The 16,298-nt window shown below is 44.0% G+C and overlaps 1 long non-coding RNA gene across 1 annotated transcript; it reads right to left on the bottom strand.

Annotated features, from left to right (window-relative positions):
* Window positions 1-659: 659 nt before the first annotated feature.
* On the bottom strand, window positions 660-15,060 carry LOC144889520 (uncharacterized). Its single transcript, XR_013621833.1, has 4 exons — window positions 14,334-15,060; window positions 5,653-5,678; window positions 2,345-2,470; window positions 660-1,350 (listed from the first exon to the last, which is right to left on the bottom strand). It is a non-coding gene; the product is annotated as an uncharacterized LOC144889520 (long non-coding RNA).
* Between the last annotated feature and the right edge of the window lie 1,238 nt (window positions 15,061-16,298).

Genomic DNA, 16,298 nt, shown 5'->3' with positions numbered 1-16,298 from the left:
AACGATACTCCGCACATCCACCGAACCATTCGCATTTCCACCCTTTCCAGCTTTCGTTGCTGCTTTACGTCCATTACCCATGTCTCGCTCCCATAAATCATAACACTTCTCACACATGCAGCATACACCTTTCCCTTCAGGTTCAACGACACTCCCCTCCTCGTCAGCACGCCAATCAGTTCCCGAAACTTCTTCCATGCACATCTCACTCTAGCAACCGTTGCAGAGTCTGGTCCCCCTTCTCCATTCAGCATGTCTCCGAGTTAGCAAAATGTTTTCACACCTTCCAGCTTCATGCCGTCTCCAAGATCCAACTCAACATTTCCTTCACCTGCAGCTCCCTCTGTGCACACCTTCCACTTGAATGTAGCTGCCACACTGGTTAATGACCCTTTCAGACCACTACATTTCTGATGAACCCACTCGTTTTTCAAATAGATAAATTTCAAGGTAATAAAAGTTTATTGGATGTTATCTCAACCTTTCAAAAAGTTCTCAGAATACCAGAAATTCACATCTAGATATTAAACTTACAGAATCAATTAAAGTTCAACGATTTCTTTTCATGAAACTCAAGTCGTTATTTGAAGAGGAATAACAATCCATAGTTTGTGGAAGAGTGGTTGAAGTTCATTTCACATCAATTATGATAAACAAAACCCATTTAATTAATAAACTTTATTAAAATATAAACATTAATCAGTAATCACATCGTTATTCACAAGTACATGATTTTATTTATTTGAACCAAAAATGACTTTCTCTTTGTCCATCTCATGAAACAACCTTTCGTCATGAACAGAACGGACGAACAAAATCAAGAAAATGAGCAAAACCGCACTGAATTACCAACATAGTTATAAACCCCAATAGCGGGTTTAACGGAGTTCATGAAGTTCCCCCTGAAGACATGCACGACCTGTGAGTCCATGAAACACCTCAACTCTCCCAGCTCACAATCCAACAAGAACCCAAACCGTTCAGGATTCTCCGGCACGGTTAGGAGGGTCCGTTCATCGTTGTGACATGCTGAGTATTGGTCATCATATTTCTGTAAACACCAAGACTCAGGGTTCTCTCCCAACCAACACTCTTTCCCTCCTCCTTTCCTCCCCATAGAGGTTGAAGAGACTCCTATTCTGCAATAACGACTCAAACTCACATCAACCTCCCAGTAGTGACAGCCCGTGGAGAAGCTCTCGGAGGAAAGAACCTGTGGATAAACGTCAAACCGATCAGGATGTTCCGGGTACTTTTGTTTGGTCCTTGTTCGAGTGGCCGTCTTGAGGTCCTGGGAGATCATGATCCATTTATTTGCGGAGTTTGAGTCCAAACTCGGGGTCCCTCCATCTGTGGACACGAGATATTGTCACAAACCTTGTTGGACATATGAACAGAAACACAAACACACTTGTTCTAGAATATTAAACTCAAATTAAAACCTATGTATAACCTATAAAAAACTAAATACAGGTGTATTTTCACCTCAATCTCTCCTCCGGTGAGAGAATAAACATTGAGAGGGAACATCTTGTGAAGGGTGAGCTCCCCACCACAAATATGTCCACTTCAACATTTTGCTTCTCACCTGCAAGACTCAAAAAACTGACTTGCACCTTTAAAGATTAGAGAGATCCTCATACCGAAAGTGTTTGCATTTTCCTTCAAACTCCATTCATCATTCTTCGTGGACCTGAAAATGTCACCTGGACCCCGCACTCACACACTATGGCGTTTGATCTTTGTCGATTACCGCCCCAAAACTCTGGAACAATCTTCCTCTTCCTGTCCACGATGTCCCTTCATTAGACATTCAAATCTACACTTAAAACGTATGTTTTTATTTTAGGCAGGAGAGGAAGGGGGTTCATATATATGCTGTTGGGTGAATGTGGCGTTCATCACGTTTCTGAGTTAAGTGTGATGCCCATCAGGAAGAAGAAGAAGCCGTACGACCACTTCGTACACTTCCAGAATTGTTTGATTTATTTGTATTCAAATGTCTGGTGCTTGTTTTGTATTTATTTATGCGAATGTCTACTTGCATATAACTGTCATTAATTTTAAAAGGCCTAGGCACCATCGAGCGATTTTTTTTTTTTTAACTCCAAAAAAACGAAGTTTTTATTTTTCCAATTTTTTTTTTTTTTCTTTGCCTAAAACACTCCCAGGCACTCACTGATGAACCTCAAAGTTTGACGAAGATCCGTTCAGCCAACTCTGAGAAAAATGGCGACACAGACGGACACACACACACACACACACACACACACACACACACACACACACACACACACACACCTCTTATATAGTAGATAGAAGATTCTCTTTTTGTGTTACTCACTCTATCTCCTTCAGAATGTGCTCGTTGACTTTGATAAGCAAGTCCAGATTTTTTTCTTCTTGATAGACGTCCAGCATTGAGAATGATGCCATACTCACGGATTTAAATTGTGATATCGATTCAAGTCTGGGCAAAAAAAGAAAAAAAAACGACTCAAAAACACGTATGACGTGATTGAAAGAGAAAACGTTTGTAAAATAAGTTTTTTTTTTCCCTTCTCAAATACAAGTTTCCCAAAAAAGTATGGGAGAAAAAAGTAATTGAAAGAATATTTTTGTATTGATGAAGAAATGTTAAATGGGAAATGGACAAAAAGGATGGATGCACTTAGTCCATGTTTATTTTTTCAAGGTCCAATGAGGACCTCACTATCAGGTGCTCTCACTATATGACATCACATCATTTGAGGATTTGGTGGGACATTGTTTTTAATTTTATTTTAGGGGGGAGGGGACATGGGGAAGGAGAAAACAATTATATACTGAACAGCAATAGAAACGTCACTTCATAAAATATAATTCCTGAACATTTCCCATAGAAATATCAGTGCATTTCGTTTAGATATCTCGTTATTTACATTAGTCTGTATCTAATTTTTAATCCTAACTACCTACAGTGGTGCACACGTGGATAAAAACAGGTCACCAAAACGCAGGCAAAAAATGACCATGGTACAAAGTCGTGCATGATTCCCATGGAAATCAAAATGCACGTGTGTCTCCTTGTGACTTTCCCTATGAAAGGCACCCCAAAAGGTGTGTTCATCATTCGTGTTTCGATGCCAGCGCCATGCCCAGATTTACGAGGATTCAGAGAGACCAGGCTATTGGAAGATTGCATGCTGGACAGACTGCACGAATGGTTGCCAATGCTTTCCATGTCAACGTGAGAACCATCTACAGGTTACAGGAACGATACAAGGCCACCAACAGCACCGATGACCGCCCACGCAGTGGCAGACTGAGGGTAACAACACCACGCCAGGATCGACAGATTGTGCGTCATCACATCTAAGATCGCTTTACCAGGGCTACAGAAACTGCAAGACAAACAGTTGGAACCCACCAGAGACACATTAGTGGTGATACAGTCCGTCGACGTTTGAAGAACAGGGATGTCCGTTGTCACAGGCCGCATCGTGGCCCCATTCTTATGCCTAAGTCACACATAGGCAGATATTTTGGCGACTGCCGGCGATCAAGATTTTTCGGCGACTACTGGCGATTTCGGGCGGTCAAATATGGTCAGGCGGCAGTATGGCGACTGCAGGCGGCCACATTGCGACTGCATTACGACGACGCCCCGAGTGGGATGGCGACTGTTGAAGATCGACGACGACTGCATTGCGGATGCACGGCGGCAGCGTGGCGTCAGTCTGGCGGCTAGATTACGACCGATGGCGGATCGCGGCGACTGCATTGGGGCCGGGTGGCGGTTTACTCCGACGTCCGCAAGACTGCAATAAGACCGCCGGTGATTGGAGACGATTCACACAATTTTTTAATCTTTATTTCTCTATTTTACATTTCACTTTATTCATTTCAATGATGTATGACATGAAGCATAAAGATGTTTGATGTACAATAAGAAAGTTAATAAAGATGTATCATTGTAATGTAATAATCAAACTTTTCTGCAGGGAGAGAGAATGGAAATAAAGTCCAACAAATTATTTCCACTGGTCCCAAGTCCCATAAATAAAGTTTCCAAAGGACCAAAGTCCCAAAAATAAAGTTCCCAAAAGTCCCAAGTCCAAACAATAAAGCCATATCCTTGTCGGCACCACAGGACCTCACTCCACGGAGACCCTCACACCATCCTGTCTTGCCATGGAATCGTGGTATGTCGTAATGCAGTCGCCAGGCAGTCGTATCTCTGTCGCCAGTGGCCGTAACTCGGCCGCCACTAGTCCTATTGCTGTCGTCGTCAGTCTCCCATAGCCGCAGGGGAGACGTGGCAGTTCTTCTGTAGTCGATATGCAGCCGCAACAGTGTCGGCCAGTAGTCGGGAAGATGCCGCAGGAAGGCCGTATGGCATTCGCATCTCTGCCGTGCTAGCTGGTGGGGCGATTGCGGAAGACTATGAGCGACTGGGTTGCGGCCGCTTTACGCTCTTATTACGGATACCGACGACAGCATGGCGGTTCCATCACGACAGCATGGCGGATTTTTTTCGAGTGCGACTGAGCGCGCCGTTTTTAAACATTAAAAAATATATTTGGCCCCTTTGCGGCTCTTGCCGACTGCAGCCGACCTGGGGAGGATAACCACGACTACAGGCGACCGTCCATTACGGTTTCATTACGATTGTCGGCGGGTGGTGGCGATTTTTCCAGTCGCCAGTAGTCGCCGACAAATCCGCCTATGTGTGACTTAGGCTTTACAGCTCGACACTGCCGTGACCGACTACAGTGGGCCACGCAGCATCAAAATTGGCGTTACCAGCAGTGGAGAACCGTTCTTTTCTCAGACGAAAGCCGATACTGTGTTTCCATGGCAGATGGCAGAGTGAGAGCTTGGCATAGACGTGGGGAACGCTACTCAGATGACTGTGTGATGGAAAGAGACTCGTGGGGTGGTCCAAACATGGTATGGGGTGCTATTGCTCTCAATCACAAAGTCGGTCCTATGGTGTTCCAGAATATTGGTCCAGTAAGAGGCAATGGTGTCACAGCTGCTCGCTACATCGATCAAGTCCTCAGACCTCACGTCGTGCCACATTTTGGACGTCACGGAAATCATATCTTCCAGCAGGACAATGCCCGTGCCCACACTGCCAGAGCAACAAGGGACTTCCTGCAACAGAATGGCATCCAAACCATGCACTGGCCTGCGCTCAGCCCCGATTTAAACCCGATAGAGCACTTGTGGGACGAGGTTCAAACAAGACAGAATGACGTTCGACCAAGGCCGACAACTGCAGCTCAACTCAGTCAGGCGTTTCTCAGAGTGTGGGCCCAAGTGACAAATGCCTTCATCAACCGATTAATCCACTCCATGTACAGACGATGTATGGCTGCCATCAACGCTCACGGGGGTCACACAAGATACTGATTTTGACCTCCCTTGTTCTCACCTGGTCTTGTGTTTTTCTTATTCAGAACATTTCACATTATTGTTTGAACTGTGGTGACCATACCTGTAATGTTTCATGTTGACCCTAAATCTAAATTAGTGTTGATCATGACTTGAAAATAAAGACTCCAAAATATTGATTCTGACTGACGTTTCTTTTGCTGTTCAGTGTATGAGAGAAATAATTCAAATATCTAATAATTTTAAAAGAGTGAAAATATGATGGACACCTACCTTTTTTGCAAGAGATCCGTGTAGCCCTGACAAGTGAGAAAACAAAGGGTTAACTCAAAATTTCTGAATCATGTCATGTTTCATTCATTTCATAAAAATAACAATGCAACAAATAAGAAATTGCCGGCAAAGATTAGGGTGGTGGCGATGCTGGTGGAGGCGAGGGGTTGACGTTGACGCCGGTGGAGACGAGGGGTTCGTGTCGATGCTGGCGTAGACAAACGGGTTGGCGGCAACGCCGGTGTTTACAAACAGGGGTTGGCGGCGATGCCGGTGGAGACAACCAGGGGGTTTGTGGAGGTGAGGGGTTGATGAAGACAAACGTTGGCGGAGATCAGGGGTTGGCGGAGAGATGCTGAGAGAGAGAGGAAAGGGGCGACACCCTGGGGGAATGGAGAGGAGGTGGGATGCTGGACGAGAGAGGACGGAATGCTGGGGGAGAGGGAAGAGGGTGGGACGCTGGGGGGAGAGGGAAGAGTGTGGGACGCTGGGGGAGAGGGAAGAGGGTGGGATGCTGGGGGAGAGGGGAGGAGTTGGACACCAGGGGAACCGAGAAGAGAGGGGGCGGGAAGCTGGGGAAGTGGAGAGGAGAGGGGTTGGATGCAGAAGGAGCAGAATCCTCATATGCAGTGACTTCAAGTGTTGCCATGCTAATTGACGGAGTTGGTACCTCTTCAACGAGCCGTGGCATTGCAGCAAAGGACGTCTATGACTCTTTGGGCCTCAATCAATCAGTGAACTATCTGACCCAGATTTCTCCCAATGTCACGTTATACCCTTCTGGACTTCATGCCAAATTTTCTGTCTAATGTCTCCAGTTCCTCTTCTGCCTCAATAGGTTCATCTGATCATGTGTTTGTGAGAGTTAACATCGACCTGGATATTGTCATTTAATTGCTTCACTGCCGTAGAATTCGGCTGAACTCTCAAACCCGTCTCCTCCTTCAAGTGCCTTGTCAAGTCTGTCTCTGGTGTATACAGTCGTGGCCAAAAATATTGGCACCCTTGCACGTTTTTCAAATAAATCACAATTTTCTCTAAAACGAAGTTGAAATTGACGAAGGTATTTGGTCTCCACAATTCTTTATTTCACTGTTAATATTACAGGGTCGATCCCTGGTGTTGGGCTAGCGGCCAGGGTGCCGGCTTAGGATCCTAGGATCCTGGGTTCGAATCTCGGTCGATCGCCGAATTAATGCCAGGGGGGTTGACTCAGCCTGAACCATCCTTCCGAGGTCGGCTAATTGAGTACCAGTTCACTGGTAATTCCCTGTTTGTCGTTGAAGGCGGCAAAAAGGGTTGGCGTCAGGAAGGGCATCCGGCCGTAAAACATTGCTTCAAAAAGGGGACCAAAAAAAAACAAAAAAAAAAACAACAACTACCACGGTCCCCGAAAAGGCCAACCCCCGCTTTGCGGGGAAAAATGGCCTCTAAACGGTGGTTTTTTTTTACTGTTAATATTACAGAACCTTTGCTTTTGATTCAGCACTGAATATATCCTTTTACATCAGAAAATAAAAAAAGAAATGGCATTGACAAAATTATGGACACCCGAGACTTAATATTTGGTAGCAAAGCCTTTGGGCAAAATAACTGCAATCAAGGGCTTCCTATAGCCATGAATGAGCTTCCTACACCTCTCTACTGGCAGTTTGACCCACTCTTCTTATGCAAACTGCTACAGTTCTCCCAGAGTTGACGTTCTGCTACAGTTCTCCCTTCTCCCAATTGCTGTTTTCAGATCTCCCCACAGGTGTTCAATGGGATTTAGATCTGGACTCATTGCTGGCCACTTCAGAACAGTCCAGAGTTTGTTCTTGAACCATTCCTGGGTGCTTTTTGAAGTGTGTTTGGGGTCATTGTCCTGCTGCAAGACCCATGACCTACGACAGAGACACAGCTTTCTGACACTGGGTCAAACATTGCGCTCCAAAATGCCTTGGTAATCTCCTGATTTCATGATGCCATGCACACATTCAAGATACCCAGTGCCAGAGGCAGCACAGCAACCCCAAAACATCACTGAACCTCCTCTATGTTTGACTGTAGGGAAGGTGTTCTTACCTTTGAAGGCTTCATTTTGTTTTCTGTAAACATAGAGATGATGTGCTTTACCAACAAGCTCAAATTTGGTCTCATCTGTTCACAGTACATTCTCCCAGAAGGATTTTGGCTTGTTCAGGTGTGTTTTGGCAAACTCCAGTCGGGCTTTCTCATGTCTCTCTCTCTCAGCAGTGGGATCCTCCTGGGTCTCCTACCATAGAAACCCCTTTTATTAAGTTGGCGACGGATGGTGCGAGTTGAAGCTGTCGTACCTTGTGTCTGAAGGTCAGCTTGAATCTGTTTGGCAGTTGATTGAGGTGCTTTCTCCACCATTCGAACAATCCCTCGCAATCTTCGATCAAGTTTTTTCTTGTGGCCACGTCCAAGGAGGTTGGCTACAGCGCCATGGGCCTTAAACTTCCTGATAACATTGCGTACGGTGGTCTCTGGAGATGGAATTGTAGCCTTGAGATTGTCCATGCTTGGCTACAATCTTGTGTCTGACCTCCTCAGACAATTCTCTGGTTTTCTTTCTTTTCTCCATGCTCATTGCGGTACACACAGTGACACAAAACAGCAGAACGACTCCTTTTTTTCTATTCAAACTGGTTGAATGATTGATTTTTATATTGCAGCCACCTGCAACTCTCCACAGGTGAGTCAATGAGTCCTCGTCACACACACAACCAGTCCACCAATACTATTGTCCGGGCCATTTTAGGATTTCTGGGTGGAATAAGCTAAGATTTAGTAATTTTTTCAGCTTTTTTTTGTTTTGTTCCACTGCAAACCACAGAAATATACATATGTGGATACCAAAAGATTTTTTAATTTCAACAATTTTCTGGAAGAAATGGTGCATTATTTGAGAAAAGTGCAAGGGTGCCAATATTTTTGGCCACGACTGTACTCCCCCTCCATCATTCTCTACAGATACAATGCACTCTCGTACCCAACTGCTCCTGGGCACTGCATCTTTCTCACTTGAGAAGTTGGACAGGTTTCTGGAAGCCTCGGCTCCGATTCGGCAACAGGCATCATTGCATGTGTCCGACAAACCTGCTCTGCTGCTCTTGCTCATCCTTTTTCTGCTCTGTTCACTCAATCATGAACCCGTGCATGCGAAGGAAAAATCAGGCTTAAGCAATTGAAGATCATAGAATTATAACCAGGCTAAGTCACATTTTAGTCATTTCGAGAAAAACGTGAAAAATATTTTGAAAAACGTGAAAATAAAATAAAATGTGACTTAGCCTGGTTAAAATTCTATGGTCTTCAATTGGTTTGCTTCTGTCCGTCTGTCCTTCCACAAGCGTCACTTTATGATCGACGAATAACCTGATTAAAATTGAATGTTATATTTTGAACAAGCATCGGAACATGGATCGGAAAACAAACCTGCTGTTTAGCAGAACTTTGACTCCGAATTTGTCCCTTTCACACATGAGCAGAGGAGTGGGCTTACCCTTTTTAGCGATGACATAAAGGGCACAAGCAATAGTCATGAATAACAATAGGCACGAAATAACGTTTTAAATATGGCGGTGTAATAGCCACGGAGTAAATGGCGGTAAACTTATGAAATTAAATTTTTTTTTTATACGACCTTCACAATCTTTATTTCATTTAAAATTAATTATACTAGCGGGGTCACCCGTGGGAATCCCACGGGCATGGATGTGTGTGACATTTCGACATATTGAGTTATATGCTGCACATTCATTTTTACAAAATGGTTACTGGCAAGTCATCAGATCCAGAAATGGTGTGAATTTAGTTATTTCACATAATATGTGACCCCTCACTCCTCTCCACCTGACACTCTCCTGTCTCCACCTGACACTCTCCTGTCTCCACCTGACACTCTCCTCTCTCCACCTAGCACTCCTCTCCTCTCCAAACCCTCACATCCCTCTCCTTTCCAATCCCTCACCTCTCCAATCCCTCACACTCCTCTCCTCTGCAATCCTTCACACGCCTCTCCAATCGCGCCTCACACTCCTCTCCAATCACGCCTCACACTCCTCTCCAATCGCGCCTCACACTCCTCTCCAATCGTGCCTCACACTCCTCTCCAATCGTGCCTCACACTCCCCTCCAATCACTCCTCTCCAATCGTGCCTCACACTCCTCTCCAATCACGCCTCACACTCCTCTCCAATCGTGCCTCACACTCCTCTCCAATCGCGCCTCACACTCCTCTCCAATCGCGCCTCACTCGCCTCTCCAATCGGCTTTCCCCGTCTCGTTTCTCTCCTTTTTCTCCCGTCTCGTTCTTTTTCTTGCTCCAAATCGGCCCGTCGGAATCGGAAATCGGCCCGTCTCGCCCGTCGGAATCGGAAATCGGCCCGTCTTGCTTTTGTGCTTGTGCGTAAATAAATTGTGTTCATGACACCATTTCTGGTGTTGGGCTAGCGGCTAGGGTGCCGGCTTAGGATCCTGGGTTCGAATCTCGGTCGATCGCCGAATTAATGCCAGGGGGGTTGACTCAGCCTGTCATCCTTCTGAGGTCGGCTAATTGAGTACCAGTTCACTGGTAATTCCCTGTTTGTCGTTGAAGGCGGCAAAAAGGGTTGGCGTCAGGAAGGGCATCCGGCCGTAAAACATTGCTTCAAAAAGGGGACAAAAAAACAACAACTACCACGGTCCCCGAAAAGGCCAACCCCCGCTTTGCGGGGAAAAATGGCCTCTAAACGGTGGTTTTTACACCATTTCTGGATCTGATGACTTGCCAGTAACCATTTTGTAAAAATGAATGTGCAGCATCTAACTCAATATGTCGAAATGTCACACACATCCATGCCCGTGGGATTCCCACGGGTGACCCCGCAAGTTTGCATTGACGTTCGTCGATGGACTCGTTCGCCCGTCTCATTCGTTTTCTTGCTGCATCCTGTTCAAGTCTGCGTTCTTCATCGATCGTCTCATTCATTTTGGAAATAGAAGTTTCCACGCAGCGCATGAATTGTCACGATCCTCAAGAGGAATTTGTCTCGTAATCATCAAATGATAAATGGCAAGTAAATTATATTGTGGAAAATTAAAGATTTCAAATAAACCTATTTAAAGTGTATTCGCACATAACTAATTTTAAAAAACGAAGAAATATCTCTCGGTAATTTCCTGAAACATATTTTACTTCCGGCTAATAATGTTGAATTAAATAAAAACGAAGAAATATATGTCGGCATCATTGTTGACGTTTTTGTGACGACTGTCATCAAACGAAAAAGTAATATATCTTAACGGAAAAGCAAAAGCGAATTTTTAATATATATCGACACGTTGCCGTCGGTGTCATGTTGGGCGGTGTATGATACACCATGACGCGATTTTTAAAAATATATCTCTGCATTTTCCCGCGTGTGTGGAATGTTCTCAATTATTGCTGACACCGAGTCCAAAACCATCGATAAAAATGAAATCATATGGTGAGTTAGATTGGAGATAAAGGCGTGAGAGAGACTCAATGGCCTTGAAGTTGAAGTTACAGGCGTTTGAGAATTCATTTCGTTCTATAAACGGCAACTTTCATTGGATTTCCTTCCCGTTTTTTTTCAACCGAGTCGAAAACTATGTTAGCGACTGTGAAAAATGAAATGATATATCGAATTTTTAATATGTATCGACACGTTGCCGTCGGTGTCATGTTAGGCGGTGTATGATACACCATGACGCGATTTTAAAAAATATATCTGCATTTTCCCGCGTGTGTGGAATGTTCTCAATTATTGCTGACACCGACTCTAAAACCATCGATAAAAATGAAATCATATGGTGAGTTAGATTGGAGATAAAGGCGTGAGAGAGACTCAATGGCCTTGAAGTTACAGGCATTTGAGAATTCATTTCGTTCTATAAACGGCAACTTTCATCGGATTTTCTTCTCGTTTTTTTTCAACCGAGTCTAAAACTATGTTAGCGACTGTGAAAAATGAAATGATATATCGAATTTAAAATAGATATCGACACATTGCCGTCGGTGTCATGTTGGGCGGTGTATGATACACCATGACGCGATTTTAAAAAATATATCTCTGCATTTTCCCGCGTGTGTGGAATGTTTGTGGAAAATTAAAGATTTCAAATAAACCTATTTAAAGTGTATGCGCACATAACTAATAAAAAAAACGAAGAAATATCTCTCGGTAATTTCCTGAAACATATTTTACTTCCGGCTAATATGTTGAATGAAATAAAAACGAAGAAATATATGTCGGCATCATTGTTGACGTTTTTGTGACGACTATCATCAAACGAAATAGTAATATATCATAACGGAAAAGCAAAAGCGAATTTTTAATATATATCGACACATTGCCGGCGGTGTCATGTTGGGCGGTGTATGATACACCATGACGCGATTTAAAAAAATATATCTCTGCATTTTCCCGCGTGTGTGGATTGTTCTCAATTATTGCTGACACCGAGTCTAAAAGTAAAACCATCGATAAAAATGAAATCATATGGTGAGTTAGATTGGAGATAAAGGCGTGAGAGAGACTCAATGGCCTTGAAGTTACAGGCCTTTGAGAATTCATTTCGTTCTATAAACGGCAACTTTCATCGGATTTTCTTCCCGTTTTTTTTCAACTGAGTCTAAAACTATGTTAGCGACTGTGAAAAATGAAATGATTTATCGAATTTGATTTGAAATAAAACTGGGGGAGAGCAAGACACCACGGGCCTACAAAACAGGACTCAAAGCTATGCGAGTTAATAAAATGGTGGATATTTGTTTATAGCCACTCCCAGAATGGGTGGAGCTATGGGTGGAGCTACTCTGCAAACCGAGTAAGCCACACCCCGGACAGACACCCAACAGATAGACAGACAGACAGACAGAATCATCTACGGCTATTATAATATAGATACTTGACCACTGTAGAACAAAAATTGCCTTCTTGTCACTTCAAAGAACCTCGCAGTTTTGCAGTACTTGGACATGTTACACAAGGTGGTGTATAAGATTGCTTCAATGGCGCTAAACTTCCGGATTTTTTTATATAACTTTCAAAATCATTACTGCATTTAATTAAATTATATACTAAAACATTGTGTGGGGTAAGGTGTTCCAGGAACTCTCTAGTTCTCTCTGGATCAGTTTCCATATGAATGATAAATTAGCCAACACCACTGCAATACACACTCATTGCAAAAAATGGGTTTTCTTAACTAAAGCCAATTAGCTTGCTTACAATCATTTTCAGCAAGGTCATATTAGCTACCATTGCAGTTAATATGAATCTCCAACTGACTGGTCTCAGATCATCAGTTCGGTTTCAGACCAAGGCCTTCTACCTTGGACATGCTGCTTCGACTCTCCCAACAACGGATGGAAGCCCTCCATCTCCAAAATGAGATCAGGGCCGCCTCTCTGGACATATCTCGAGTAACTGCAACAATCTGAACCCCCCTCCACCTCCCGCCTTGATCTCCAAACCCTCTGCTTATGGCATCCAATACCACCTCCTCTCAGGAATCACCGACTTTGTCCTCTCCCGTAATCAGCGTGTTGCTCTCAACAGGATCCTCTCATCTCGCCTCCGTGTCAAGGATGGAATGTCCCCAGGCAGTGTCTTGTTCCTCATCTTCAATTATGATCTTTCCAATTCCCTGGAAAATCTAGCTCATCTCTTTGCTGACGATTCTACACTCTGCAATTTATCTTCCTTCAGACAGGCAGGCAGCAGCCTCTTCGATCTCTACAGACCCTGGATCCAGAGCTGATCCAACAATTGAAATGTCTCCCAACCCCGACAAATCCCACATACTCACCCTGTCGCTAAGAAAAGGCCATCTGGCAAAAACCCTTCCATCTACTTCCCAAAAAAAAAATTTAAAAAAATAACCACCTTTAGAGGCCATTTTACCCCGCAAAGCGGGGGTTGGCCTTTTTCGGGAACCGTGGTTGTTGTTGTTTTTCGGTCCCCTTTTTGAAGCAATGTTTAACGGCCGGATGCCCTTCCTGACGCCAACCCTTTTTGCCGCCTTTAACGACAAACAGGGAATTACCGGTGAACTGGTGCTCAATTAGCCGACCTCGGAAGGATGGATTCAGGCTGAGTCAACCCCCCTGGCGTTAATTCAGCGATCGACCGGGATTCGAACCCAGGATCCTAGGATCCTAAGCCGGCACCCTAGCCGCTAGCCCAACACCAGGGTTTTCCCAAATAAAGCACTTAAAAGGTTAAGTCAATAAAACATTTGGGCCTCACCATCAGCCATGATCTTCCTTGGGCAAACCATATTTCCAAGATAGCTTACAAAGCCAGCCACCGGCTGGGCATCCATCATGCGAGGTCTTTCCTTGAAGAATCATAACTTGTGACAAACTACAAAGCCTTCATTCGCACCTTGATGGAGTACTGCTCTACCACCTGAGTTACCAGTACTATTCTACCATGTTATAGACATTACAGATACAGTGGTTGACTTACGAGGGTGACATCACGGCTCAATGTGAAGAAGAAGAAGATGATTTCGACTTTTAATCGCAAAATTACCCACATTGGAAATCGTAAAAATACTCGTATCTATTTTGTAGGGTGTCAAGGGATTTTGTAGGGTAGCGTTTGGGTTCCCCTTTAACAAAAAAAGCATTCCACATTTTGTAACATGTTTATAATAACACACACCTGGAGAAAAGAAATGTCCTGCAGCTCCTGCAGTGCTTTTTTCAGAGTGAATTTTGCTTGACAGAGATACACAATCCGATTATTCAGCTTCGCCATATGCATTGCAAGCAGGGAAAGCTTCTCCTTTTGCCTTTTGTTGACACAACTCTTCACCAGATCCACAGCTTCATCCACAAATTGGTACAACTGTCTTCTCTTCCCCTCCAGCCTGTCCACAGTATCTCTACCTGAATGCTGGGAAAAAATTTTGTTTGACTTTAGTTGAAAATCAAGAATGAAGATTCAGACAAACAGTACAATGTACAATTATGGCTGTTAAGGGTCAAAGGACCAATTCCAGGAGCGAGTTTAGAAGGAAACAATAAAGTGAACGTATACAGTCTAAAGCTTACTGGATGAACAAATCTTACAAACTAGAATAGCACTCGGTGGAGCACACACCTCCGCCAGGCTGAACAGTTTATGTTTTATATCCCACTGATAGCCCGAATCTGGATTCGGACCTGAACCAAAATCTAATCGCTTGTTCTTGTCACCGAACCAACTCATCCACCTAGTTCAGTTATAACTCGTTCATAATTTTTTTTAAATATCATGTTATATATTGCTTTTCGCCCGATCTCTCAAGGGTGAAGAATCACTTAAGAATTAAATAATTCTCGTATCAGAAGCCATATTAGGATCTTTTCCAAAATCGAATCGATTCTGCCTTGGAACACACTCAAACGGTCCACCAAGTTTGGTCCAAACCCGTCCATAACTTTTTTAAATATCATGTTATATATTCCTTTTCACCCGATCTCAATGGTGAGGAATCACTTAAGAATTAAATAATTCTCGTATCAGAAGCCTTATTCAGATCTTTACCAAAATCTAATCATTTCGTCCATGTCACATACGCTACCTCTCTGCCAAATTTTGTCCGAATCTGTCCACAACTTTTTGAGATATCTTGTTCACAAACAGACAAACAGGGGTGAAAACATAACCTCCATCTTTCAAGAACCCAAAACGGGTGGAATGAACAGAACGTTGAATGAAGTATCTGAACTGTTAAGGGAAGGAAGGAGAAGCTGAGGTTTCAGGTGTCATAGCCTCAGCGAAAGGAAAAATATTTTCCTGTGATTTGCTCCGACAACAACAAACAACAACATTCATTTTAAGGCCATTTTCCCTGCTAGAGCGGGGGTTAGCCTTGCGGTCCCCATGACAATCTTCTCCACTTTGCCCTATTTTCTGCATCTCTCCTTGTTAACCCCCTTGCCCGCATTTCTTCTTCCACCATCTTTAGCCAAGTCTTTCTCAGTCTTCCCCGTCTTCTACTTCCTTCTCCATTCATTTCCATCACTCTTCTCAACCAGTCACTTTCATTCCTCAACACATGACCAAACCATCTCAACCTGTTCCTCTTCACAGCATCAATCACAGGCTCTATTCCCATCATCTTTCGCAATTCATCATTTGTCTTCCTCTCTCTCAACGATACTCCGCACATCCACCGAACCATTCGCATTTCCACCCTTTCCAGCCTTCGTTGCTGCTCTACGTTCATTACCCATGTCTCGTTCCAATAAATCATAACACTTCTCACACATGCAGCATACACCTTTCCCTTCAGCTTCATCAGCACGCCACTCAGTTCCCGAAACTTCTTCCATGCACATCTCACTCGAGCAACCGTTGCCGAGTCTGATCCACCTTCTCCATTCAGCATGTCTCCGAGGTAGCAAAATGTTTTCACACCTTCCAGCTTCATGCTGTCTCCAAGATCCAACTCAACATTTCCTCCATCTGCAGCTCCCTCTGTGCACACCTTACATTTGAATGTAGCTGCCACACTGGTTGATGACCCTCTCAGACCACTACATTTTTGATGAACCCACTCAGCGCACATTGTACATTGAATGGAGTTCACTCCGACACCCTTCCTGCACACAGCACATGGCCACTTCCCAATTCTTTCCA

The sequence above is a fragment of the Myxine glutinosa genome, chromosome 1, assembly GCF_964187855.1.
Source record: "Myxine glutinosa chromosome 1, kmMyxGlut1.1, whole genome shotgun sequence".
NCBI classification, from domain to species: Eukaryota; Metazoa; Chordata; class Myxini; order Myxiniformes; family Myxinidae; genus Myxine; species Myxine glutinosa.
Note: the sequence above shows the minus strand (reverse complement) of the source record. Positions and strands in the feature narration are given on the sequence as shown.